This window comes from Neofelis nebulosa, chromosome 4 (assembly GCF_028018385.1).
Source record: "Neofelis nebulosa isolate mNeoNeb1 chromosome 4, mNeoNeb1.pri, whole genome shotgun sequence".
NCBI lineage: Eukaryota > Metazoa > Chordata > Mammalia > Carnivora > Felidae > Neofelis > Neofelis nebulosa.
The window spans coordinates 60,596,029-60,623,784 of NC_080785.1; the positions used below are offsets into that span (position 1 = coordinate 60,596,029).

At 35.3% G+C, this 27,756-nt stretch overlaps 1 protein-coding gene across 1 annotated transcript in view; it reads left to right on the forward strand.

Annotated features, from left to right (window-relative positions):
• Window positions 1-27,756, forward strand: part of CRPPA (CDP-L-ribitol pyrophosphorylase A) — a 320,876-nt gene that overhangs the window by 197,732 nt on the left and 95,388 nt on the right. The gene's annotated exons all lie outside the window — the stretch shown is intronic.

The following is a 27,756-nucleotide window of genomic DNA, read 5'->3' on the forward strand; positions in this document are numbered from 1 at the left end:
GAGCCGAAGTCGGACGCTTAACCGACCGAGCCACCCAGGCGCCCCAAAATTAAAAAAAAAATGTTTTGATTAACAAAAAAAGTGAAATTGGTGAATATCTTATACAAGGTGGCCCTCATGGATTGTCCAAATTTAGCAAATAAAAAATACAGAATATCTGAATACATTTGAATTTCAAATAAACAATAAATTATTTTTTTTTAATTAAAAAAAAATTAAGTTTATTTATTTTTGACAGAGACAGAGTGCAAGCATGAGCTGGGGAGGGCGGAGAGAGAAAGGGAGACACAGAATCTGAAGCAGGCTCCAGGCTCCAAGCTGTCAGCACAGAGCCTGACGCGGGGCTCAAACTTAGGAACTGTGAGATGGTGACCTGGGCCGAAGTGAGACACTTAACCAACTGAGCCACCCAGGCACCCCTAAACAATAAATTAAGTATGCCCCAAATTTGGAATTCAAAATTTGAAATTCAAATTGAAATAGACTTTTGTATTTAACTGAGTTCACAACTCAGCCATTTGTATAGTTTGAAATGGCTTGTTTCTTTTATGTTGTGCTAAAAATGTTGGTGATAAGGTTTTTAATTACCTGAAAGCAGTGCCTGGCATTCATATTATAAGAGGGCATGGTATTTAATCAGGGAAAAATTCTTACTGTCCCTGTATTCAAAACAGAAAGTTAAACTGAAGGCAAAATGAATTAGGATTATAGATTCTGAGTGCAGAGAAATGCTATTTAAATCAGACTACTTAGAGAATCTGTTAGGGAAGATGGATTTGCCCTTTGTGCATAGATTGCTTTCTCTGAAATGGCAGAATGCTTTGTAGTTTGTTACAGGTACCCCACAGGAATCAAGAAAGTGAAATAATCCATGGGGTTTTTAATGGTGTAGAATAAAAGTGATTTGGTATTGACTATGTAAGGAATGACAGACATTGAAAGTTATATAGTTGATGAATAACAGTTATTGTTTGTGAGATTTTTAAGGTACCTTGTAGCCTGAAGGTAACAATATTTATTTTGAAACAATGGATTTTAATTAAATATAAGAACCATCGTTTAGCCAGTTCCTTGGTTTCCTTTGAGATGGTTTTCTCTGCTTCTAAAATATGTAAGCATTACTTCCAGTTGGTCATCAAGTACGAGACAAAGCTGAATTTACTTAGGATCATGGAAGTGCAATATGTTAGTGTTATAAGGGCTGTTCAAGTCAGAACAGCCAAGGACTAAAGATACACACTTGCGGGAAAGCGCATAACTGGCAGAATAAGAATAAAAACTTGGGTCTGTATCTTTGTTCAAGAATATTTCCTCTTCACTAGAGTGTCTTTGGTTGTACTCCAGATTATTGTGGTAGGAATGATCAGTTCTTTCTCTTGGGCCATGCAAAGGAGTCATGGATACACAGTAGTAACGCTATACTATCCAGATATAAAATATAGTTCTTTGAAAAAAAAATCTCAAAAGCTGAGAACTGGTAGAGCACACACACTCTCTGGGACTCTGTTTTTCCTATGAATTAGGGTAAGAGCAAAGAGTCTGTATGCATTGTAGTTGACATGCCAGTGCACAGTATGGTCTGAATGAAATATAGCCTGCCTAGTGAAATTTGAATTTCGGATAAACGCTAATTTTTTGTATGTCAAAATATTACATGAAGCATACTTAACACTAAAATTCTTTGTTATCCCGCCTGAAATTCAAATGTAACTAGGCATCTTGTGTTGTTATATACTAAACCTGGTAACCCTTGTAGAGTTGATACTCACAATAAAATGCTTCATTTCCTCCCAACTGGCATGCTCTACACATTAGTGGAATGCAGTTGCATATCTATGTGACTCTGTACCTGGGAAGGCTTCCTGGTCGGAAAAGTGGCCTTGTTGAAAAGGAGCCACGTTTCTGGCCTACTACTTTGTATCTGACCATTATTATTTTGAGCAAATTTGGACCTGTCTACCGAGCTATCTACTTAGCTATCAGAAGTGGGGAAAAGATGACCTTGCAAAGCCTTCAAGATATGTCTCTCATCTTTTTAGGAAGCAAAGATAGCTTAAGTAGATGTTGCTTTTGTTTTCCTAAAAATAGAATAGTAAAGATGTTTCAAATATGTGAGGACATTTAAAATACAGTGTTTAATTTTGTCCTTAAAGACACAGGTGCCAGTTGGCTGTTAGCTCAACACATGTCCAGTGCATAATTCTACCCTAAAGAGCATTTACCAAAGGACCCTGGAATGTTCATCAGATACCCCATTAAAAAGGGCTATGGTTAAAAAATTGGGGAGACATCAGTGAATAGAGTTAAACAGATGTCTTCTCTGAAGGGCTTTTCACAAATGCTTAATATACTAATGAACATTTTATATCTCCAAATTGGGGACAAACTGCATGCTGTTTTCCATTTTCTATTATACCTGATTAAGCATAGACAACTCATGAGGCTATTCTCTAAATGAAACTTTGGGGAATAGCGCTCATAAATAGTCCACGTGTAAAGAAAGCAGTACCTCTGGACAGTCTTTTTACTTTTTTTTTTTTTTTTTCAATCTTTGACTTTTTCATTCAGTACTAATTTTTCCACTTAGTTAAATCAGTATCTTTAATTTTGAGTGCCTACTTGACAAGCATTATATCAACACTAAGAATACCAAGTTTCATAAGGTGGAACTTCTGTCATTGTTTAGTGCGAAGAGTGTTGGTTTGTACTTTCCGTGGTGCCGAGAGACATAGCTTTTTGTAGTGTTCATATGTTGAACTTTGTTCCCTAAATAAATCTATCTCTATGATAAGCATTAGGGTGTTTTCATAGATTGTTATTATGTGTCCTTTTCAGTCTCTGATCTGTGAAACCTAGATCAGTGAAATATAGAAAGATTTTTGACCATTTTTCATAAGACATAGCATTAAGAGTTTGTTTGGGTAGGCTTTCAGTTTACTGGTAACTCCTCCTTGGAAGATAAAATGGATTGGCTTCAGTATCTGTGCTTGTACGTGTGGTCTTTCTAGCTTTAAGAAGACCTGCATTGTTATGTATATAGTACCTCTGGTTATGTGCATGGTCTGGACTGCTTGGCTGCTCCTTCACAGTGTTGACATACATGATAATTATAATTAAATAGAATTATGCAAGCTTTTTTTTTTCTTTTTAAACATATGATGCTGTACAGCCTCTATTTGTGTTTGTATAGAGTTCCCCATAAATATGTAGGGCTTTCTGTGGTGAATTTAAACTTGTTAATTGTATTTCAATTGTTTATCTTTTTGGATCTGTAATATAACCTATGATCAATTAGCCATAGTTTCTTCATAATTAGACATTTGCAGTCTCTGTGCATCTTTAGGGAAGAAACTGATTTGGAAAAGGTTAAGGATTGATTCCTTCTTGAGTATAAATGTTCTACAATGTTATCCATCATCAGTTACTGATAATTCCTTGATAATTCACTTACTCACAAGTGCCATCTAATTATATAATGTTTCAACTCAACTCAATTTATCCATATTTTTTATTGATATAAGAAATTTTAACAAATACTTTGCTTAGCTCTAGATATACTTCATAAGTTTGCATTTTTTTCTGATCATAGAGATAACATTTGGTAAATTACTGAATATGTTCCTTAGCTATATCAATTTAGTAAAGAATAAATTAACTTTTTCCAAAATTGACTTTAAAATATTCTGCTAGCTTCAAAAAATTAGTCCTTTAAAATAAATACCTTATGATTTCATTCATATGTGGAATTTAAGAAATAAAATAGGTGAACATAGGGGAAGGGAAGGAAAAATAAGATAGAGAGAGAGGCAAACCATAAGAGACTTTTTTTTTTATTTAAAGTTTTTTTCAAGTTTTTTTTTAATGTTTATTTTTGATACGGAGAGCTTGAGACTGAGTCTGAGTGGGGGAGAGGCAGAGAAAGAGGGAGACACAGAATCTGAAGCAGGCTCCAGGCTCGGAGCTGTTAGCACAGAGCCCAACGCTGGGTTTGAACTCAGGAACCACGAGTTTGTGACCTGAGCCAAAGTTGGGCACTTAACTGACTGAGCCACCCAGGTGCCCCAAGAGACTCTTAAATACAGAAAACAAACTAAGGGTTTCTGGAGAGGAGGTTGGTGGGGGAATGAGCTAAATGGGTGACGGTCATTAAAGAGGGTAGCTCTTAGGATGAACACTGAGTGTTGTATGTAAGTGATGAAGCCCTAAATTCTACTCCTGAAACCATTTTTACACCATATGTTAACTAACTTGCATCTAATTAAAATTTTTAAAAAAGGAAAAAAGAAAATAGATTCTTTGTGGGTACCTTCAACTTAGACTTATGGATCAAGTGGCTGGCTTGACCATTTATGTATTAAGTTTTCTGACTTTATCATCGAGTGCTCAGTTCCTCAAGTTGTAAATAAATAAGGAAAGATTTGAATTTTATGTTTTAGGCTAGAAACGTAGCATAAAGTTAGCCCTTAAAATTTGTTGGATGAATTTAAATCAAGTCCTATTCCTCTTTCTAAAATAACCTTACAAGCATAACTGTGAATAATTAAAATCAGGTTTTATAGCTTAATCTACATAAAGGATCTTAATCCCCCTTTTAAGTATTCTTTTAAATTTATATGTAAAATATTACTCTTCATCTTATTATTCTAAGTTTATGATGCAAGTTGTCATGAGGTCCATGATATAAATTATGTATTTTGGGAACCTGTGCTAATTATTTCAAATCTGTATGTGATGATAAAATAGTGAAGTTATAGACACTTAGTATTTCTGGCATGAACTGTTCAAGACCATAGTTCAGAGCTTTCAGTGTTTGTTGAAGTCTAAAAAATTTTTTTTCATGTCACAACTCTGATTTTCAAGGCAAACATTTGCAAGTATATTTTTAAAAAAAATGTTTCTTGTAATTAACTGGTGATAATATGTAAACTGTTTTCCTGAGTTCTGTGAGCCAATTCTAGCAAATTATCAAACACAAGGGTTGGGGGGGAGTTTGTTATGGGAACCCCTGATCTATATATAGCCTGTTGGTAAGGAGTACAGATGACCCTGACTTAGATTGCCATCTGAACCAGAAGGTAGTCTTGTGGGACTGAACCATTAACCTTTATGGTCTGTGCTCATTCTGGGTAGTTAGTGTCAGAATTGGTTAGTGTCAGAATTGTTTAGTGTGGGAAAAATAAAATAATGAACATTTGGTATCAGAAGTGTTGAGAATAGAAAGACAGTTATCCATTTGTTGAATATAAAACTTGATATATGTTTTATGTACCCAGTACCACTAGAAATGTTCCAAACTGTGGGCATTCTTTCGGTAATGAAAATGCTGTGACTTAGAGCCTCCAGCAAGTTGACAGTAGAGTTGTAGCATGAAAAAGAAACTTTGTTGTTACTGTAATACAACTTAAACCATACTCATCATTTCACAGATGGGGCTTCTAGGTTCAAAAGATATGATTCCAATGATAAGTATCTTTTTTGATGTCATTGTATAGACAGTGCACCATTGAATAATGTACCCACTGCTTTTTGCATTCAGCTTTATCCCTCTTCTTCACAAAGATAGCATGAAAAATCTTAGTAGGTATTTTTCTCAAGTCCAGACCTAACATTTGTACACTTTTCTCTTGTTTGAGTGTTCTACTGGTATTCTGGGAGGAAGAAATAAGTTTAAGTTGTTTTGATGAAGTTACATTAGGCCCAGCTGATGAATGATTTTCTGTGCCAGTGGCTTCTAAATACTGGTTCTTGTAAAAGTCCTTAGCTGGCAGTATTATATTCACCTGACAAATTTAATAAATATATATTTCTAGACTGTACCTTAGGGAATCTATTTCAATCGATCAGGCATATACCTGGGGCTCTATATATTTCACAAGCTCAAGCCCTGGTGAAAGTGTAATGTGAACCAGATTTGGATGATTGACTTAGGTGAGTGGTTCTTCAGTATGTTGACATACTGGAATGAACTGTTGACCCTCTTTAGGTTATTTATGACTGTCACCTCTGTGGAGGCTCTGGGATACCAGATGACATGATGGAATGTTGAGATGAACTTGAGTAAGGGAATGAAGAATGACCATTTGAAAAAGTTTCTCCGCTAACTCTGAGATCATCTCTTCTTGTTCATTAAGAGCAAACACTCTAAACACTCATAAACTATCTGGTTAAGGTTCTTAGTTGTAAACAAAATGTATCAGTGGTTGTGTAAAAGAAAGTTTTATTTTAGTACATTTTGTATCTTAAAGAATTTCTGAAGAGTCGTGAAGCCAAGATTGGATACCACCTAGTCAAGAACAGTGCAGGGGGCAGAAATGCTCAGCTCCTCTGTGACTGTGCCAGTAAAAGTGCCTTCCATCACTGACTCTGGGTACATGTGATGCTAGGAAACTACAGGTAGAAACTGTACCATAGATCATACAGAAAATTCAAAGTCTTTGCCTTAGACCTACTTTCCCTGTTTCTGGAACCAAGCCAACCTGCTCACTGCTACCTTCTAAGTCTCCTGTATGTGCATAGCAGAATCCATAGAATTTTGATAAAACAGAATCTGAAGAAATGTAGTTTTTTTTTTTCCTCTGTAGTCTCTCTAGCATATTAACGAAAACTGGGGTATGGTTGGAGAAGGTATTGGTTGAACCACTTGGCATTGTTAGCCCCATCAACCTAGGTGAAAGAATTTTGTCCTAGGTTGAAATCACAGTACCTTTAACATGTTATATTGACTGTCAAGGGCTTGTCATTTACCTGAATCCAGGCCTCCATGTGGTATTTTAATGTCACAATTTACACATTTTTTTAAATAAAATTTTACACCTGAATTTTTATGACAATAGAATTTGTAAACTCTGTAAAATTTATAAAGTCCTGTACCAGTTTTTTTATTTAATCTATACATTTTACATGCTCAAGGATTTAGAAATAGAAGCACACAGGCTTATGGCTAAAGATTTTTCCAAAACTATTATTTAACTGATTATTTCTTGGTCTGAATTAGCATCATCCCATCTAATTGAAACAACTAGCTATATGAGCTTGAACAAGTGATATAATTTGTGTAGGTCTTTTCATTTGTAAAATGCAGAATCAGAAATTTTTGAAGCCTCCCCTGGATGAGAAGATGGAGACACAGGAGGTGGGCACATGACAGTATGACATGACCCCAATGTCACATGACCCCATCAACCGTTATTAACTCTGACAGGGAAATTCTGAACCTGAGCCTAGATATTCTTCCCTCTTCTTATGTGACCATAAACTTTACCCATAATATTATTTCATTTATTTTGTTGAGAAATTATTCGTTGTAGTTGATATATTTCATTATAATTGAGAGAGGGAACTGTTTTTTTGTGGGTTTTTTCTGTTTTTTTTTTTTTTTTTTTTTTTTTTTTTTTTACGTCAATAAAGTAAAAGTCAATGAGGAGAATGTCCGAGTCTATTCTGCTAAAACAATACCGTTGATTGGGTAACTTATAAACAACAGAAATTTATTTCTCATATTTCTGGAGGTTGAAATTCTAAGATCCCAGTGCTTGCTTGGTCAAGTTCTGGTGAAGACCCTGTTCCCTGTTGCAGGCTACCATTTTCTCATAGCGTCCTCACGTGTCAGGGAGAGGGGGAGGCCTCTCTGGGGTCTGTTTTAATGATAGCACTAATCTATTCATGAGGATTTCACTCTCATGACTTAATCACCAACCAAAGCCTTCACTTTTTAATACTAACACATTCTGGGGGTTAGAATTTCAACAGGAATTTTGACAGGAGACACAAACACCCAGTCTGTGACAGGAAACCAATTAGCATCCATCAGTGAAATGTTAAAATAGTAAACAAGTTAGCATGGCAGGGACTGTGTACCATTTTAGTCCATGCGTTTTCCTCTGTCTCCTTTCTTAGAGCTGTCATTCCACTGAGTTTGATGAAGTGGGAAATAGGTCTTTGGAAACAAAGTTTGGCTTTTTGAGTATTTTTCACAAGGTGAGGCCATTGGGAAGGACTGCACCAGTTGGCAGAAATAGAAAATCCAAGTCTTGGAGAGGTCAGAAGGTAACGTGATGAGCTTAGTTACTTTCTCACTGCTCATCAGTGTCACTCTTTCTTCAACTACAGCTCTGGAAAGCATATAAAAATGAAGAAATTTACCAAAGCAGGTTTCTAATTCTGTGGTTTTTAAAAAAAAATTATTTGTAAAAGATTAGAGATTTTTCTATAAACCTCCACAATAGGATATGGAATGGTGAAATGAAGTGTTTTAGCAACAACATCAACTTAAATAAAGCTGTGTAAATTGATTTTCCGTCACAAAGTGTAAGCCAGATCTCTCTACTCGATGAGTTAAATACTATTGTCCTTTTCTACTGCCTGGGTTTTCAAAGTCTTGTATGTACGGTAAAGGACATTCAGTAATCATTCTTGTTGATGGATCTCTTTGTCATTTACTCTGGGTAAGTTCATAACGAAACACTGAGAACTGTATGAACAGGTCAAACTGCTGTAGCATACTTTTGTGCCAAAAGACCTGAATTTGTAAGCTAGAGTTGATACCAGTCTTTCCCTCTTAACTGCATCCCATTTGCTCTCTGTCCTCTAACATGAGTCATCCTTTAAGTATGATCATTTAGAGAATAGGTATATGCTATCAAATAGCAGAACACTGATTTTTAATGATAATCTTGGAGGAGGTTAGACTTAAAACTCCACTTCCTGCAGCAAGCAATTACTTGTAGTTTAACTGGGAATTATTTACTTAGCACACAATTCTTTCCATGGCACTGAATCATGTGGCATGCACACCAAACATGCTGTACCAAATCTGTTTACAGAAACCCATAATACCCTGTTCAGAGTAATCAGACTGTTTTGATGTGGGAATGTTTATGAGACTAAATATTTTTCACTTCCAATATTGTTTTGGCTTTTAATGTTTAAACTTAGTCATTCTTTGGGAAAATAGGAAGATCATAAAATATAATGTGTCTTCCAAATTGTGTGAGATTAAAAAACAAAACACTTTTTAGGGAGTTTGGATAGCTTACTTAGCCTCATTAGAGTGGCAATAAGCTATTATACTTAGATATACGTAAATGAAATGGTGTATTAGGTACAAACTTCTGCTACAGATCTCCACTTAATTTTTTGGAATAAATGAAGCAACATTATGAACGAAAATGGCCTTGGAAAACTAATGCACTTATTTTTTCGAATAATGTATTAGTTAGCTATTACTGCATAACAAATTACTCTCAAACTTAGTGGCTTAAAAAAATGTTTATAATCTCACAGTCTCAATGGGTTCAGCTGCTCTGGGCCTTTCTCAAGACTCAAGTCATCTCAAGGCTCCACTGGTAGTGATCTGCTTCCTAGCTCACTTATCTGGCTATTGGAAGGATTTGGTTCTTCTGGGCCCTTTTGCACTGAGGCCTCAGATCTTTACAAGCTTGTGGTTGGGGCCTGTTCATAGAGTATCTCACAGTGTTAAACCATGCAAGAGAGAGTACCAAGAAAAAAGTCAGTCTTCTAGAACATAATCACCAAGTGACATCCCATCATCTTTCTTGTGTTCTGTCCATCAGAAGTAAATTACTAGGCTCTATGCACCCTCTGGGGAAATGACTACACAAGGGCATATATACTTGGAGGTGGTGATGATTAGGAGTCATATCAGACACTGTTTTCCACAATAATACCTGAGTGCAAATATTAAGGTTAAATATTTCTTGATACCTACCCCATGCAGAGTAAGGGGTTGGTAACCTTAAATAGGGCTAGAAATGTTTTAATGAAAAACCTAGGTTGTGTATATATAATAAATAATATATATGCATGTACATATGATCATACACATTTTTTTGATATGTGAATAGAATAATAACAGCTGAAGATGTCGTAGCAGAGAGATGAAGAGCAAAGAAATAGCAACTTACCTTGATGTAATCTATATAATTTTTTTTTTTAAGAGCTTGATTTAGGTCAAATTCATATCAAGTCCGTATCAAATATCCATACATCAAAAAGATAAACATATGTTTGTAGATAGGCTATCTTATTTGAGTTCTAGTGAGTGAACCTTGAATTACAAAATAATAGCTATAAAGTGGTGGTATTGTCTTCAATAAGTTGAGACCTATTACGTTAAGAGTATATAACCCAGAAGTGTTTTGTCGTAGAGGCTTGGAGAAGAGTTTCCGGAAAAGATAGGTGTCGTAGGAAGTCTAAATGACTAGGAATAAAAGGAATCCAATGAATCTGACATTGTATTGGTAATTTTCAGGGAGGACAGCTTTGTAGACTTACAGAAAATATTGAGAAACTTTATTGGGAGTCATGATTTTCTATAAACCTTCCCCACAGCAAAACTGCTATAATACTAATATCAAAGCAAAGTCAAAAATAGGATTTAATTTTAGTTGCCATGAGTCTGATACTTTGACTCATGAAATAGAAAAAAAAAATAGATATGGCAAATAGGGTGAAAGAGTAAACTAAATAATTAGTTCCTGGAAAATTGAGAGTTTTCAAATGTATATGGCATTATGTCAGCCCTTTGAAATAAAGTGTGTTGTACATATACTCTGAGTTTAATGTGGATTTTCCTTAAATAACATTGGAAGGAGATACCTTTCTCTGTTTATTTTCATTCTATGGAAGACTAATTATCCAAACTTCAGAAGCAGCTGTACAAAGAACTCTAAAATTGCAACATTTAACTGAATCAAGTGGAGAACTTCACGTGCATGCTAGAGGACTTGAAGACATCAAGTAGAGTGGGAAATGAAATTAAGAGAAATGTGAAGTCAAGATAATTATTTTAAGATTTGACATTCTCAGCCAATGACAGCATCTCTGAATACTTGGAAATATTTGGGTCCCATTGACTATTAGATATTTCATGTCCTTGAGATTAAGAGTAATATTTGTAAGACCAGAGACTATGTGAGGACTCTTTTCCAGAAATGAGATATCTAACCAGTATGAATTCCTTACTTTCTACCCCAGTCACTATTTAGGAAGAAGGGTAGTTTGTAAAATTAGAATATGTCTTTATTGTCTCTGACAATTCTATTAGCATTTCTGATTATGATCGTAATGGAAATACAGAGGTACCTTCTCCACTGAGAATCAGGGAGATATGAGTAATGTTTGGCAAATAGATCTGTGTATAGAAAATGGTAGGTTTATTAGTTTTCCTTCTATCTCATTACTCACCTTTGACAACTGCTAAGGAAATGTATTTTAATTAACCTTCAACTTCCTCTAACTGAATGCATAATGGCATTTATATACTAATGCTATTAGAAAATGAGTTGGTAGCAAACATATCTACAGTTAACTTGTAGAATCCGAATTTTAATGGAAAGAAAAACATATTTTACAAACACTATGCATGATGAGTATTATGCTTCTGTCATTATTTATGTTTTATGTTTGTCATCACAATATCGTGCTGAAAACCTGTATTAGGAAAATAAGTAAGGAAATAGTGTTCAAAGAATACCACAGATAATTTACCACCTTTTCAACTAAAATTACATAGTTTAATTGCATTTTTACCATACTATCTTTTTAAAAATGATTCTCATTGTGTATTTATGGCCTTTAAAAGGTCTAAATCAAAATACATTTTTTAACTAGGCCACGGATCTGCTACATGAGCAATTTTTTTTTTTTTTTTACAAAGATCATTCAGGAGAAAAGGAAGTTAATTATTATTAGTAGGACACATTTTACTTTTGTTTACCACAAAAACATTTTCCGTTAAAATTATTCAAAGAAAATGCAGGGTTTTTTTTGTTTTTGTTTTTGTTTTTACATACGTTGCAAGCTGAAATTGGAGCAATGTGAAGTGTATTACAATAAGGACCAGGAAACAAATCTGTGCCACCTACTGGTGTGCTCTTCTTATATCGGGCTTGCAAGTGGGAGCCGACTTTGTGCTCTCTTCTTACTATAAAGACAGGAAACAAAACAAAACAAAAAAACATTTTGATGCTCGAGTGAAGATCTGTGTTTGTGAAAAGATATATACTATTAAATAACAAGCTACATATAATAGGAATGTATGCATTTATGGCTTTTTTAATGCTTCTGCATTATAGTATATGTTTCTAGTTCCTTTGCAGTGAGAAGCCAGGTCATTTCTTGCTTGCCTACTGGACATATGTCTGATTGTGATGTGATGTGTTTAGTTTTGAATTTTAAATAGGTTTAATAACACACTGAAACGGGTACCAAATGTGCCATCTTCATCACCATCTTCATCACCATCTTATTCCTCTCATCTCTTGATTACATTTCTGTCCTGATATTTTAAAATGTTTTTGTTGGAATTAAAGGATTTATGCTCTTCAGGGAGGGTGGTTGGTTTCTTTTTCTCTTATATTAGGAAAGTCAAGGGGCTCTTGGTTGCCCACCTGGTTAAGCAACTGGACTCATGGTTTTATCTCAGGTTATGATTTCATAATTCATGAATTTGAGCCCCAAGTTGGGCTCCACAGCGTGGATTCTCTCTCTCCCTCTCTCTCAGCCCCTGCCCTGGTTATGTGCATTCTCTCTCTCTCTCTTTCTCTCTCTCTCTCTCTCTCTCTCAAAATAATGTAAACTCAGCATTGATGTAGACCTAGTATTTTTCTGATCTTTTTGAGAATAGTATAAAAACATACATTAGAAATTATGAAAAATCTAGCTAGTGAATTATCAGTTCTGGTTCATGGAGAATGAGCATGTTCCCTACGTTTAATTTTTTTGATTTGGATGTTAAATATAATTTTCCCAAAATGTGCTGATGAAGAAGCACAAGCATTCAAGAAGAAACACAACTGGGGAGAGTCTTAATGATATTCAACAAAGATATGGCCAATATAAGTTTTAAGAAGCCTCTACTCGTATTTTATAAAGTTGGGCCTCCTGTTTTGTGTTTTCTTTACTCGTAAAGATTACCAGTCTTTGCCAGCAACATAACAAGAACGTGGATTTTCTTCATAAATACACTCTCCTAAGTCAAGTAAATCACAACTGAATGCTTCCTACCATTCCTCAAATTTTTGCAGATTTTTAAAAAAATTATTTATTTATTTTTGAGAGAGAGAGAAACAGAGTGTGAACAGGGGAGGGGCAGAGAGAGAGGGAGACACAGAATCAGAAGCAGGCTCCAGGCTTTAAGTGTCAGCACAGACCCCAACATGGGGCTCAAACTCACAAACTGTGAGATCCTGACCTGAGCTGAAGTTTGATGCTTAACCACCTGAGCCACCCAGGAGCCCCATGCAGATTGTTTTAAGACCTTGAAAAGAAGGACAAGTTGTGTTTTTAAATATGCGTAAGTCCCTTTGTAGGGGACACTGAGAAAGTCAAACCTTGGCTGAGACCCTTGCCCTCAGGGAGTGGTTTCAATGAAGGAACTATAGCAGGTTAACTGGGTGTTAAAAATGCATAACATTTGCTTTTCAGAGCTTAATTATTTCCAAAGGTAGCTACTTCCAAGAGACTAATTAAGCAAGAGCCTTATGACCCTTGTGATGAATTCATGAAAATCAGTGATGGGCAAATAGCTATTTTGCCTTCTGTCAGCCTGGCTAGCTCTCTGGAAACCTCTACCTTCTAAAACCCTGTATATTGCACTTGGAATTACACATCTTTTCAGCTCTCATATTTTTGGGGCTTTATTTAGTAAGAAAGCATATGTGCTAAGACAAAATAGTAGACCGTGATATCATCTAGGCATTGGAGAATAGTAAATTTCCTGACTAAAATGTACAATAAAGGAAAATAATGAGTCAAAATCCCAAAAGGTTAACAAGTTATGCTTTTTGTAAAGTCTTAGAAAAGTTTAAGAACTAAATTTGCTTGTTCTGTAGTTTCCTTACTTTAACAAGGATTATAAAGGAAGGGGACTTTTTCTTACCATGACATTTCATTTAAGTGCTAAATTTAAATGACATTTTAGAATAATTCTGTAATTATCTCCTCAAGCATCCAAAGTCGGGCTTAGATATGGTGGCTAAATTACTGCTAACTTAAAGCCTTCTCAATCAGAATTTTAATTGGTGTTTGTATCATTTGGATATTTATTCAGGCTCACCTTTGACTCATTTCAAATGTCATGAATTTTTCAGATGCTTAAGATGTTTTAGATGGGAAACAAGGGTTTTTAGTCAAAATACCAAGTTCCTTAAAATTTTTATTTGAAAACACAAGTGTAGACTGTTAGCAATTTGCAGAATTATCACTTCGGTAAACAGACTGATAATTTTGAATGAGCTATAAAATAAACGTACACTTGCCACAGTTTGTTATACAATGGAAATGTGAATTTAAATTTCATCTTTAAATGTTCCACCAGTTACCTTGAAATTTTGACAAATGATACATATTTTTTTTATATCTGGAACCTTATCTGTTAATAAATGGATGTGAAGCTGCTAGCTTTGTTAATGTACAGATTTCAATATTATACGTCCTGAACAAAATTTTATGATTATTTCAAAACTTAAAGAAAATGTAGCATGTATGTCAGTTTCAAGGAAATTGACTTGGGGAAAATCACAGCAGAAAGGAGTTTTAAGCCTGTTGAATTAATTGACGAACTACTTGGTTTATCATTTGGAAAATTTTAATTGTGAATATCAGAAACAAAATATATATTGAATTAATGTAACTGGCCAATCCAAGATTCATAACTTTAGGGTTTATTAGACCCAGATACTCAAAGGGAGATGACCTCTTTTTCTCTATTGTCTCTCTTCCACCCCTGCCTACACCCAATAACTTCATTCTTTATTCTCATGTAATTAAAAAAATAATTCTAGCATACTTAACATAGTGTTACATGAATTTCAGGTTTATAATAAGTGACTCAACAATTATATCTATTATCTAGTGCTCATGATGGTAAGTGTACTCTTTAATCTCCATCACGTATTTCACCTATCTCTGCTCCTCTGCTCCCCCAACCTCCCATCTGGTAATAGCCTTCAATTTGTTCTTTATAAAAGTTAAAAGTCTGTAGGGTGCATGGGTGCCTCAGTCAGTTAATCGACCAACTCTTGGTTTCCGCTCGGGTTGTGATCTAATGGTTTTGTGGGTTCAAGCCCTGCATCAGGTTCTGCCCTGGCAGTGCAGAGCCTGTTTGGGATTCTTTCTCTCCCTCTGTCTCTGTTCCTCCCCTACTAGCACTGTCTCTGTCTCTCTCAAAATAGATAAACTTAAAAAAAATTTTTTTTAAAGTATCTTTCTTGGTTTCTTTCTCTTTTTCTTTTGGTCATTTGTTTTTTCCACATATTAGTGAAATCTTACAGTATTTGTCTTTATCTGACTGACTTATTTCACTTAACATTATACCCTCTAGCTCTATCCATGTTGTTGCAGATGGCAAGATTTCATTCATTTTACGGCTCATGTAATATTCCTGTGTGTGTGTGTGTGTGTGTGTGTGTGTGTGTCTTCGCATGCGCCCATGCTCACCACATCTTCTTTATCCATTCATCTATCAATAGACATTGGGCTGCTTCCATAATTTGGCTATTGTAAATAATGCTGCGATAAACAGGGGTACATATATCCCTCTGAATTAGTGTTTTGTTTTTTTTTTTTTTTAATTTTTTGAGTGAATACTACTTGTGCAATTGCGGGGTTGTGGGATATTTCTATTTTTAACCTTTTGGTGAACCTCCATACTCCTTTCCACAGTGGTTCCACCAGTTTGCATTCCCACCAGCAGTGCAAGAGTGTTCCTTTTTCTCTATATCCTTGACGACATGTCATTTCTTGTGTTTTTGATTTTAGCCTGACAGGTGTCTCATGTAATTTTTAAGTAGTATCAACCATAACCGTCAACTGTTATAAGTTTATATATTTTTTTAGTGTAGTAAATTCCATGGAAAAGATTGTCTTTATCCCAATATTTTTGCCACAACTTTTGGTTCTTGCTTTCAGTAAGCTTGTTTATTTTCTGATTGAATTACTGTGGCCCAAGTGGATGTTCATTCTCTTAACAGGCTTAGTTAATATGCCCATCTCTGAAGCCAGGTCAGCTTATCCAAACAACATAGATGACTGTAAGGACTGGATACATTCACAAAATAAAATTCAACAGCATGGGGAATAGTTGCTGGACAGACCCAAATTACATAGCTGTTAATGTTATGGACTGAGTGTGTTTCCCCCACATTCCTATGTTGAAATACAACCCCCCATGTGATGGTATTAGGCACTGAGGTCTTTGGGAGACAATTACATTATCAGGGTAGATCCCTCCTAAATTGGGTTAGTGCCCTTCTCCTCGCCATGTGAGGACACAAGAAGCCAGCAATGTGCAACATAGGACATGGTGCTCAACAGATACTGATCTGCATGCATCTCAGTCTTAGACTTGCCAGCCTCCAGAGCTGTGATAAATAGGTAGTTGTTTAACCCACCCAGCATATGATAATTTATTATAGCAGCCTGAACTAAGCTGTTTTATTATTTGGAGTATTTTGTATCTTAGTAATTCTGTAAGAAAAAGACATTGCTAAAAATAGTTTCACAGTTTGGAAAATAGTGACTCAAATTAATAAAAACAATTAGCCACTAGAATAGTAACACCCATTCATCTTATCTTCATTCCAGTTTGTTCCTGGAAGAAGGTGGGAGGAGGGAGAAGAGTCTCCCTCCTAGAAAAGGGAGAGGGCAAGCAGGTCACACTCTGAGCATGATTCTTAATTTTTGTTACAGTAGAAGGAAATGGGTTGGAAATTACTCTTCTATTTATCTATCAATCTTGCCATACTTGCCTTTTTTTTTCCAGAAAAAAATAGTTTTCATAGATTTGTACTGTTTATCGTAATACTTAATTTTGACTGCCTTTCTCCTAGTGATTTCTTTCCAGATGGGGTTTGTAGTAAAAATGTATTGACCTTGTCCTTCCACCACTCAAGTACTGTACATCACCCATCATACTTTTTCTTCAGAGCAATGTAACACAATCTGGTGCACAGTGTTCTTTACTTACATATATTTATTATCCTTCTCCCTTACCTGAAATGGGAACCCTTATAAGGCAGGGTATGTGTGTGTATTTTTTTTCTGGCTTACTGATTTATTTCTACCATCCGGAATGGAGCCTCTTACAAAGTAGGCCCTCGATGCCCATATGCTGATTTACTAACATGTAGTGTGCAAAATTGTACATATACTTGTAAGTATTATCAGAACATAACAAATTTGAGTAGTATCCTTACCTTTCTTGTTTACTAGATTTCTCTGGTTTTTGTTCATGTCACACTGTGTTCCTGGAAGTATACAAAATATTAACAGAAAGGTGGTTAAACCGTATATTTATGCTATCAGTCAAATTTATAGAAAGGTGAAAGTGAATAAATGCTGAAATGTAGGTCACTATCATTCATAAATGAGTGCCAGTTGGCTTATCCCAGAAACTTAGAAATAGTTTATTAATAAGCCCGCTGCAACAATTTGCCATTTATTCACACTAAAGAAGAAAAATATCTCAAGGTGGAGCAAAAAGCTGATAAAATTCATCACCCAGTACAGTCATGATTAGCTGTTAACTAACTAGAAATAGAAATAGTTTCTTGATAAAGTGATTTCCTAAAAAAATAAACATCCAACTGGCGGTGTGTTAGGTCTGCTGCCTCTTAATAAAGAAAAGGAAACAATGGCCATAATCACCATTCTGGTCAACTTTGCTCTGGATGTTCTACTGGAGCAGTAAGGCAAAAGAGAGAAAAAGGGTCAACGGATTGGAAAGTGAGAAAGAAATGTATTAATATTTGTAAATAACATGATTATCTTGGTAGAAATGTCAAGAATCCGTACATTTTCAAATTTGAGAACTCAAGAATATATGCTGTATAATCAACATACCAGTACATTTTTACTTCAACACAAAAGCAACAAATTGTTACTAATTTTAAATGCTGTCTGTTATAAAATAGAATTATGCCAAGTGGAGGGTATGTGTGTTCTCTTGATCTTTCTTAAAGGATCTGTAATTACTATTTTATTTACAGTGAGTGAATTTGATTTTTTAGTGTATTTATATTTCCATTCAAATGACTGTCATTCTTAGCTCAAAAATAACCAGAGAAAGATAATTAGAAAAATATAAAAGCAGTAATTAAAAACAGAACATAACTTTTTGATTGGGAAGTGTTCAGTATTACCCTTTTCCTGGTAAACTGTTAAGCAAGAACAATTTTTGATATCTAGGTAGTAGATGTTTCTGTTTCAGGTTTCTGCATGCTTTCTTAACACATTACCATGTGAACATTCATTGTCAGGTAGCTGTTTTGTCCCTTAAGGGAATTGGTCATGTGCCAATTTATTAATCTTTGCAAGTATTAGGAATTTGAATGTACACATTACTTACATTTTGGAAAAAGCCTTGTGATACCATTTTTTTCAAAAATTTTTGTAAGAAAAATTTTAATTGATTTACAAAACATCTTAGTATACCATAAGGTAAATCACTGGATTAATTAGTTTTTAGAAATCAAGTTAGGTAGTAGCTTCACTTTTTTAGTTGAAACTTTATACCTTGAATCATTCTAGCACTTCATAGGCTTTTTCTATTTGTAGGAATGTGAATGCCATACAGAAAATATTTAAGGTAGGTCTTGTTTATAGTATTTCCAGATGCTCATTGTAATGTTGCTAATATTGAGATTAAATATGACTCTTGGTGTAAAAAATGTTTTTAAATAATGCGTACATTTGAGGTTTGTAGATGAACATTACCAATTTCTACTATGAGACAGTACTTTTCAACATCTATGAGATTGAACAATTTATAGTCACACTGAGGCATGAATTTAAGTTACTGCAAATCACTGTAATGATGAAGAATGTGTTCTTAGTATTTAAGCATAACCATGATGCATTTTGCACAAGAACTCATGTGAAGTAATAGAAATTCATTTATGTATAGAAAAAATATTTATGTCCATCAAATAAAATCAATTTCTTTTGGACATTTACACATCTTAAGGTGATGGTTTTGGAATAAATTACAGTTATAATAGAATGTCTGATTGATTTGGGTCCATGAAAATAACAAAATCTGGAAACTAGAAACACCATTCATTAATGAATCTGTTGTAATGAATTCTCTAGTCAGTACAATAATACAAGTGAAAGAAAGATCTTTACTGAAACTTTTAAAAAAAATTATGCTTTGAACATACACTCAGAAAACATATAAGTTCTACATGGAATTATGATTAAGGAGAACTTTATTTTTATGGTAATAGGAAAATAATTTTAGTTTGTGTTTAAAGAATTTTTCTTTTCCTTTTCTGGGCTCATTCTACAGAATTAGGATCCTACTAAATGGCCTGTGTGTGTTAATAGAATTGTTAGATTTATGGCCATCAATTAAATATGTTAGTTTTTTTGATTAGTTCTAATCTATTTTATTAGGAAATTTTGTCTTGGGATGCTGAATTTTAAAAATTAGGGTCTTTGGACATAATCTTTACACATACCAAAGTCATTACTGTCAAAGATAAGCAAAGCCAGATGTTAGTGAAAGTCATGAAGCCAGATTTATTCAGTAACTCATGATAGCAGGGGAAACAGCTGAGCTCCATTCTGATTTGTGAAGAGGTGACAATGAAAGAGTAGGGAGGAGCAGAGTGAGTTTCAAGTAAAAAGTTACAAAGGGATGTCAACATAAACGTGATAAGGCCAGATGTGTCTGCTAGCTGTCTCTTGCTGAAGTTGGGATGCTGTTCTCTCACAGAGTCAGGGAGACCAAGGTTCTATCCTTCTGATGATTACATAAAGGAAGGAACTTGAGAAATACACTCTTGACTTGTAGGAGATAAACATACATCCCAAACATACAGAGAAAGGATTTATTTTTGTAAGCCCTTTTTAGTAAATGTTCTTAAGGAAACTCAAGGGGCCTATCCTCTTGTATTGGTTAAAACAAACAGTAAATTGGACTGGCCATGTTGTTTTCTTAAGCATTTTAATAGGGGACTGGTGTCATTCTAGGGACCTGGTCTTATTGTTGCTAGAAGGCATGCCAGGGTTTTGTCATCTCAGTACAGAGTTGTGGGCAGAGTCTTTATGTGCAGTTCTTGTTACTTTATATTACATAAAATTGAAGTGAAAAAATATTTCAAATTTTCCAATAGAAAGTAGAGAATTTTCAAATTTTCCAATGGAAAATAGAATTAATTTAATTTAGCTCTCAAGTTACTTTATAACCTAAGGGAATGAAGGAAATAAGTTTTCCTGAGTTGAAACTTCATTTTTTTTTCAAATGAGGCAATGGTAAGGGTTACAGATGTATCCCCCCCCCCCTTTTTTTTGAAAGTGAATTCACATGTTTTTAAACTTAAACCATGTACAATTTTACCATGCACACAGCGGAAAGTAGACCCCAGTCTCCTCCCCTAACAGGAGCATCTGTCCTTCACAGGTGTGTGATTAGATTTCATAACTAGGTTTTCCTTTCTGTGCCCTCAAGCCTGCTTCGTATTCACAATGGTATATTCATGATGTAGGTGTGTCACATTTATCATGTTTTCCTTACTCTGTTCCACCTGGGTTTGGGTAGGTGTTTGTCTTTTTATTAAAGGGTTTTCCCAGCTATGTTGTCAGACCGCTAGACTGGCTTTTGTATTGCAATGAAACATGATTGCTAGCATTTGAGTAATCAACAGGTTGGCCTACTTTGCATACTAAAATAATTTATATCATTAGGTCATAGGGCGACATTATTATGGAAACAGCAAAATTGTGAGAGTAATTTAGTGTTTGCTGTCTTTGCTGTTCAAGGAAAATGTACCCTAGAGTGATAGCTAATTTTATGTGACCAGTCGGATGTAAAGGGAACAGACCTAACCCTGATCAGTGAAGGTGGCTCTTGACCTTGACTTCTGGAATTCTGGAGTCTCACACCTGAGTGTTTGCAAAGACACTCTACATCTTTGAAGTTTAATGAGCCACATTATTTGGAAAACACCACTGCATTTCTCTTGAATGAACTTGATCATGGTATCTATAGTGTTAGTTCTCTTAAGATAACTCCATTAATTTCGATTGTTTATTTTATGTTCTACTTGTGCCCATGTCTAGTTGAGTGACCTGCTAAGTGAAGGGCATTCATAGAGGGTAGGAAGAAGACTAACACTTTGTTTTTAAGTGCAGTTTTATTAAAGCAGAGACAGGACCTGTGGGCTGAAAGAGCCACCAGAAGACTAACATTTTGGAGCACTGGGTGCACTAGGTACTTTGTATACACTTCATTGAAATTTCGGAATAGTCCTATGATGGGTTAATACCTCAACTACATATTGGTGAGGAATCTCTAATTCAGAAACTTTAGTAACTCTTCACACCATAAGCTCGTAAGTAGTTGAATTGGGTTTGGACCTAAAATGTACCACAATGTGTAGCTGCTCAGTGAGGCTTGAGTAGAAGAGCTTCTTTAAAAAATTACTCTAAAATGGAAGCCGTGTTATATTATTAACATTTAGCAGACTTCTGATTTATCCTAAAAATAAAACTTAATTTCTCTTTAGATTGTTATATGATCCATTCTTTTCTTCTTGGCTGTTGAGCATGGGATGCTGCTGGGTATGAAGTTTGGCAGGATCTTTCCTTGATGATTGAGTGTGGAACTTAGAGGAACAAAAGGAATCCTGGCCTTGATGGACTTGTAATCCCAGAACCAGTCTTTGTCATCAGTTTTTACCGAGGAGTGAACAGCAAGAAATGGATCTGAAGCAAATTGTCTGTTCCCATGGAGTGGCAAGACTGGGTGTGCAGCGTGGGAGGAGTCTTGGAGAACAGAGGCCAAAGATGGCCCCTGAGAACAAGTCCTTTCAAGGGGAGGAGACTTTTATGTTGAAGTACCCATAACCAAGCCCCGATATTGAGGAGGAAGATAGTAGAGTTGCCTGACCAACTCAGGTATCCCTGAACTTTGTCAGTCTCTCACTCTTGGCCACAGTGAAGCTGAGGGCTCCACAGGAATTGTTCTGGTTCATTCCAGAGGTGGGAGGCTGAGGCCCTTCTCTGCTCTTGTAGCAAATGCCTATTTCAGTGCATTTGGATCTGACACTTGTTGTGGCATCATCAAGACCCAGATAGATTGTTTCCTGGTCTATACTACCTTGATGTGTGCAGGTGAGGCTGTATTGGGGGGTGACGGGGAAGTTTTGATTTTTCAAAGAACTAGAGTAAACGTTTAAATTGTAAAAAGCAACCCCGTTAAAGAGACAAAACCTCTGTGACATATTTGGTTCCAGGAAGAATAGTTCTTAGGTAGTTGATTAGTTTCACTGCCAGAATTGGCTTGGTGGGATACATTCCAGAGAGTACTAGGGAGCCATAACACTGTTTTTCTAATATTGCTCACCTTAATTATCTGCTTATCTTAATTATCTTTGCTTCCAGGGATCATTGTGTAGCTTACTTTGTTTTGGGTTGGGCTCCTAATTGTATATCACAAAGAACATTGTAAACAGTGTTTTTCATGCTTTTTTTTTTTTTTTGCTTCTATGGTTCTTGGTGGGGTGGGGCAATAATTGGTGGTGGTGTAGGAACCTATCAGAATGAACTGGGGAAATTTCAAACTGCAAAAATCTCTACTCTTTAGGTCAGATGCTATATTCTTTAGTTAAGACTGCCCCCCACCCCTTAAAAAAAAAAAAAGGAAAACAAAAGGAAAGGAAAACCAAGTGTTTAAACTCACATAATTTTCAAAATTGTACAAGTTTTACAGTGTTAAGATAGATCAGACTACTCTTCAATCTGGTCATGTTTGCCTTTGGTACTCTTTATCTTCACCATTAAGAGAATGTATAAATATACCTTATATTCATAACACTTGAGTAGAAAAACAAAAAAGAAAAAAAATCTCATGAAAACAGTTTAGCAAAATAAAACAGGATATAAGAAGTGAATGCAAAATTAGGTTTTTTTTGTTACCTAGAATAGGGGAGAGGAATACTGTCACTAGATCTTTGCTTTTTCTGATAGATTTTTGTTAGGTTTGTGTCGACAGAAATTTCAGCTCCATGATGTACTGCCATGTTAAAAGTCTTGTAATCAAATTGAGAAAAAGGTTAAAAGGCAAAGGGATGTGGACAGACATGGTAAGGGACTTGAGAGTGAAAAATAAGTACTACAAAAAATGTGTGTGGATATATAACATGTCCTTGAGGGGAAGAGTAGGAATGGTCTGTAAAGGGAAGCCCTCCAAGGAGCCCTCTGTAAGGTCTTCTACTTCAACAGAGTAGGCACCATATTGTAGAAGGAGCGAAGATAAAAGTGCCCTGGCTTACTCACTTGTAGAAGGCTGCGACAGTGTGTATCTCAGGATAGTGGTGGTGTATGTGGGAATAAAGGCCCATGTTCATAGTCCTTTCTGCTTACAACATAGCTTTAAAGGCCTAACTTAGGTTTCCACAAAGGCCAACAAAAGAATCCTCATGTGATTTCAAGTCCTCTTTGTTCCCTTCTGTCATTCTGGCTCTCTTTCTTCTTGCTTGTGAAAATTTTTGTCATAGGTCAACAGGTATTTAATTCTATCATTAAGGCTTAAACTTTCTGCTCCTGGTCAGTTTTTTTGTTTTTTTTGTTTTTGTTTTCCATTGAGTATTTTAGTTTTAATGAAATCAACCAATTAGCCACAACATGTAAAAAGTCAAATTCACTCCTATTTGGTTGGAAAAGACTGGTGTGGGTGGCGAAGAGGTCAAGAGAGTTCTAAATTCTTGAAGAGAGTTGGGGGAGAGAATCTTACACAAGTGAAGACAGTGCAAAGTGAATTGTCCCTGTTCATACATAAGAGGATAAGCATGGAGGACATGTGCCTTGAGATACTTTTGTCCTAGCTCTGCAAAAGCAGTGCTACTTTACTGATTTCTGAAGATTTTTTAAAACAAGATTTATATTTAACCCCTTTTACATTTATGGTATTAATGCTAGAGTGTTTATTCAGTTCCTTCCTAAGCTTACATGAGCAGCAATTTAAATATAGTGGAATTATTATCTTAAAGTTTATATCTTTTAATTAACAGGCAGCTCTGTGGTTGAGAACATTAAGTATATCACAAATTACAAATACAGAGTTGTTTATTGAAGCAAATTTACATTAGAAGTAAAACAACTTATTCTATATTGTGCTGTATAAAATACTCTGCAAGTTTTTAGTAAGTATTTCATGAAAAAGTGCCATAGTTAACTAACTTTAGAGGAATATTAAATTTCCTTAACTATAAGATCAAAACAGAAAACTCTATTTTCATATTCTAGCAACAAACAATTAGAAACTAAAGTTAAAAAAGTAATGAAACAGTAGCATGATAAGATATGAAAAATTTAGAAATAGAAAAATGTTGGGGCGGTTGGGTTGCTTGGTTAAGTGTCCAACTCTTCATCTCAGCTCAGATGTTGATCTCAAGGTCATGAGTTCAAGCCCCACGTTGGACTCCACACTGGGCATGGAGCCTACTTAATAAATAAATAAATAGGAAAATGTTGAAGATTTCTATACTTAAAGTTACAAAATATTGAGAGAAATTCATGCCTAAATAAGTGGAGATATATATTATGTTCATGGTTTGTCAAGATAATGATTTGATACCAAATTCAGTGCATTTCCACTCAAAATACCAAGAGTATTGAAAATAACAGCCTGATTCTCAAATTTATACAGAAATGCAAACAGCTTGGAATAGCTGTAATTATTTTTTTTTTTATGAGAACAAAGTGGGATGACTCACTCTAACTGATGTAAAGACCTGTGAGTCTACAGAAGAAGCAAAACTGTGTGGAATTGGTGTAAGAAATAGCAACTGGACAGAACAGTCTAGAAATCTATAGATTGCAATCTATAGATTGCCTCATATTTAATAAATTGTGTTTTTACAAAGGCATCAAGGTGATTTGATAGGGAAAGGAAAATCTTTTCAGCAACTATTTCTAAAATAGTTGTAAAGAGTTATCAGAGAACATTGAACTTCAACCTCTATCTTTATAGCTTGGTACAAAAGGAAAATCAAGATGACCAGAAACCTAAATATAAAGTTTAAAAGTGAATCTATAGATATACACACAAAATAATACATAGTTTAACCTCAAAAACAACATGTGGAGCTTATGAAAGAGTACATTTATGGGGATGGTGGGTAGACAGTTGTATTTGTCAGAGCTCATTAAACTTTACACTTAACATCTGTGCATTTTGGATTGCCTGAATTATGTCTCAAAAGTAGACTCCTTAAGCAATAATTTATCAAATTGTGCATGTTGTCTTTGCCTCTCTAAGCAGGCATGTTACTACCATTGTTCCTAAAATTTGAGTTGCATCAATTCTATTATATTAATGAAGGTTTTCCAGAGAAACAGAAAATATATGAGGAGAGAGAGAGATTGTCACTTGATTGCGGGATTTCAGCAAGTCTGAAATCTGTAGGGGAGGCTGGCAACCTGGAAAATTAGGCAAGATTTCTTTGTCTCAGTTTTGAGGCAGAACTTTGATCCTCTGTGAAATCTCAGTCATGGCTCTTAAAGCTTTGGTTGAGTTGAAGAGTCCCACCCTCATTATGGAGGATAATCTGCTTTGCTTAATGTCAACTGATTGTAAATGTTAAGCCTATCTAACAAAATGTCTTCGCAGCTAATCTAGTGTTGGTCCAAACAACTGGGCAGATAAAAGAGTTTTAATTCCTTCTTCATAGATGAAGGGTTAGGATCTATAAGATGCCATCAATTGTCAAAGGTTTGATCATTAAAAAAACTGCACTGTGCCAGGTTTTTGTAGAAGCTTGGAATGCACCAAGGAATAGATGACAGGAAAATCTCTGAACTTGTGGACCCTGTATTGTAGTGGATATGAAATAGTAAAAGTACTAGAAAATTTCATAGTAATTTAGGGAATAGTAGTAATAAGTGCTTGGGGGAAAAAATAGGTAGAATATGTTAGGGGGCACTGAGAATCTCATATGAGGTTTGCCTCATTAAGAAGGTGGCATGTTTCACCAGGGACTTGAAGGATCCCTGTGGATATCTTGGGAGAGCCTATCCACTAGAGGAAGCCAGTAGTGTGAAACCTCAAAGCCTGGGAACTAAGGCTAGAACCTTGGTCTTAAGTTGTTCACTGTTTAAGTCTAGATATTGAGTACATTCTTGCTGTAAGCATAGTGCTAGGCTTTGGAGCTATGATAGTAAAAACACATAATGTGCCAAGGGAATTTCTAATTCTTTGTTTTCGTTATAGGAGTGGTTCCTCACCCATGAGCAAGAAAGTCATTTACAAAGGTCTTCAAATATATTTTGCCCTGAAAATTTTCTGTAGATAATAATAATAATTATACATATTACATATATGTGTTTGTGTATGTGTGTATATATATGTATATGTATTCTATTTTTTTTTTTAAGTTTATTTTGAAAGAGAGTGAGAGCACACAAGCATGGGGAGGGGCGGGGGGGGGCGGGGAGAAAGAATCCCAAACAGGCTCCACGCCTTCAGCACAAAGCCCTTTGTGGGGTACGGACCCACGAATCATGAGATCGTGACATGAGTTGAAATCAAGAGTCATATGCTAAACCAACTGAGTCATCCAGGTGCTCCATATGTGTTCTTGATAAAAAGACAATTTAGACATTACTCAACTCATAATTATGCATTTTTTATTCAACTGATAAATACCAAAAGTTCCATTATGGTCATGCTGGGTGGTACATTATCTTTGAGCAATTGTGAAGTTGAAAAGAGTCCGCCTTCTTGAAAATGTTTGAAAACCTTTGCTCTATGCTATGAGTTTGCCAGATTGAATTGGCTCTGAAAGCCACACCAAAAATTTGCTATTTCTAAAGACAAGGAAGGCCTTTGAAATTTTCAACTGGAGGAAGAACGTGATTAGACCTGTGTTTTTTGGAAAATATCTTTTCATTGTGAGTTATCCAGAGGAAGTCAAATGGAATAAATCTATTGAGGAATGCTTACAGTTTAATTATAGTTTCTTGATGCATAACATAGTGACGCAGACTTCACTGTACTTAAATCTCTGTTCCTCATGCTTAAAAGGACTTCAAATCCTAATTTCTCTGCAGTATCCATTATTTGAGGCAGTATTTCCAAGGCACAAGTATCCTCTATTAAAAGTTAGCAATTAAAAATAGCTTTCTAGCTTAGCCCTGCCTGGGATACTTGAAGGGAAACATTAGCAACAGTTAAAACAGACCCTTTTGAGGGTGTATGTACATGCTAGCAGATACATGTCTAGTTTATGTGTCTGCAGGATAATTTGACATTTTGATGTTTGGATGAACTTTCATTTCGGCCTCCTGTTTGAAAGTCTAGCTTTCAGAGTTTGAACTTTAATTTGATCTTAGTGGTGAGCCAAATAATTATTGTATGAGATATTTGGAAATATATATTGATAATCAGTAAAATTCCCTACACTGATACTTAACATTGAAGGTTTTAAAGTAGCAATAAATACTTACTTCTTAAGAGAATTGAGAAAGCTGGAAATCAACATACTCAGATTTGACCGGCTCAAGCAATATCTCTGTAAAGGATTTCCAAAGATTGCAGTTTACCTTGCTTACTTTTTCTTGGGATTTTCCATGTGTTCTGTATTTTATTCCTCTCCAGTATGCCTTCCCACTCAGAAGGGCCATTCCTTTGTGATTACTACTCTGATTCATTTCTTCACACTGACTGCATATCCACTCTTGATGAATTACCCTATATTATTCTATATTTTGGTCTTTGATGTTGCTGTCAGG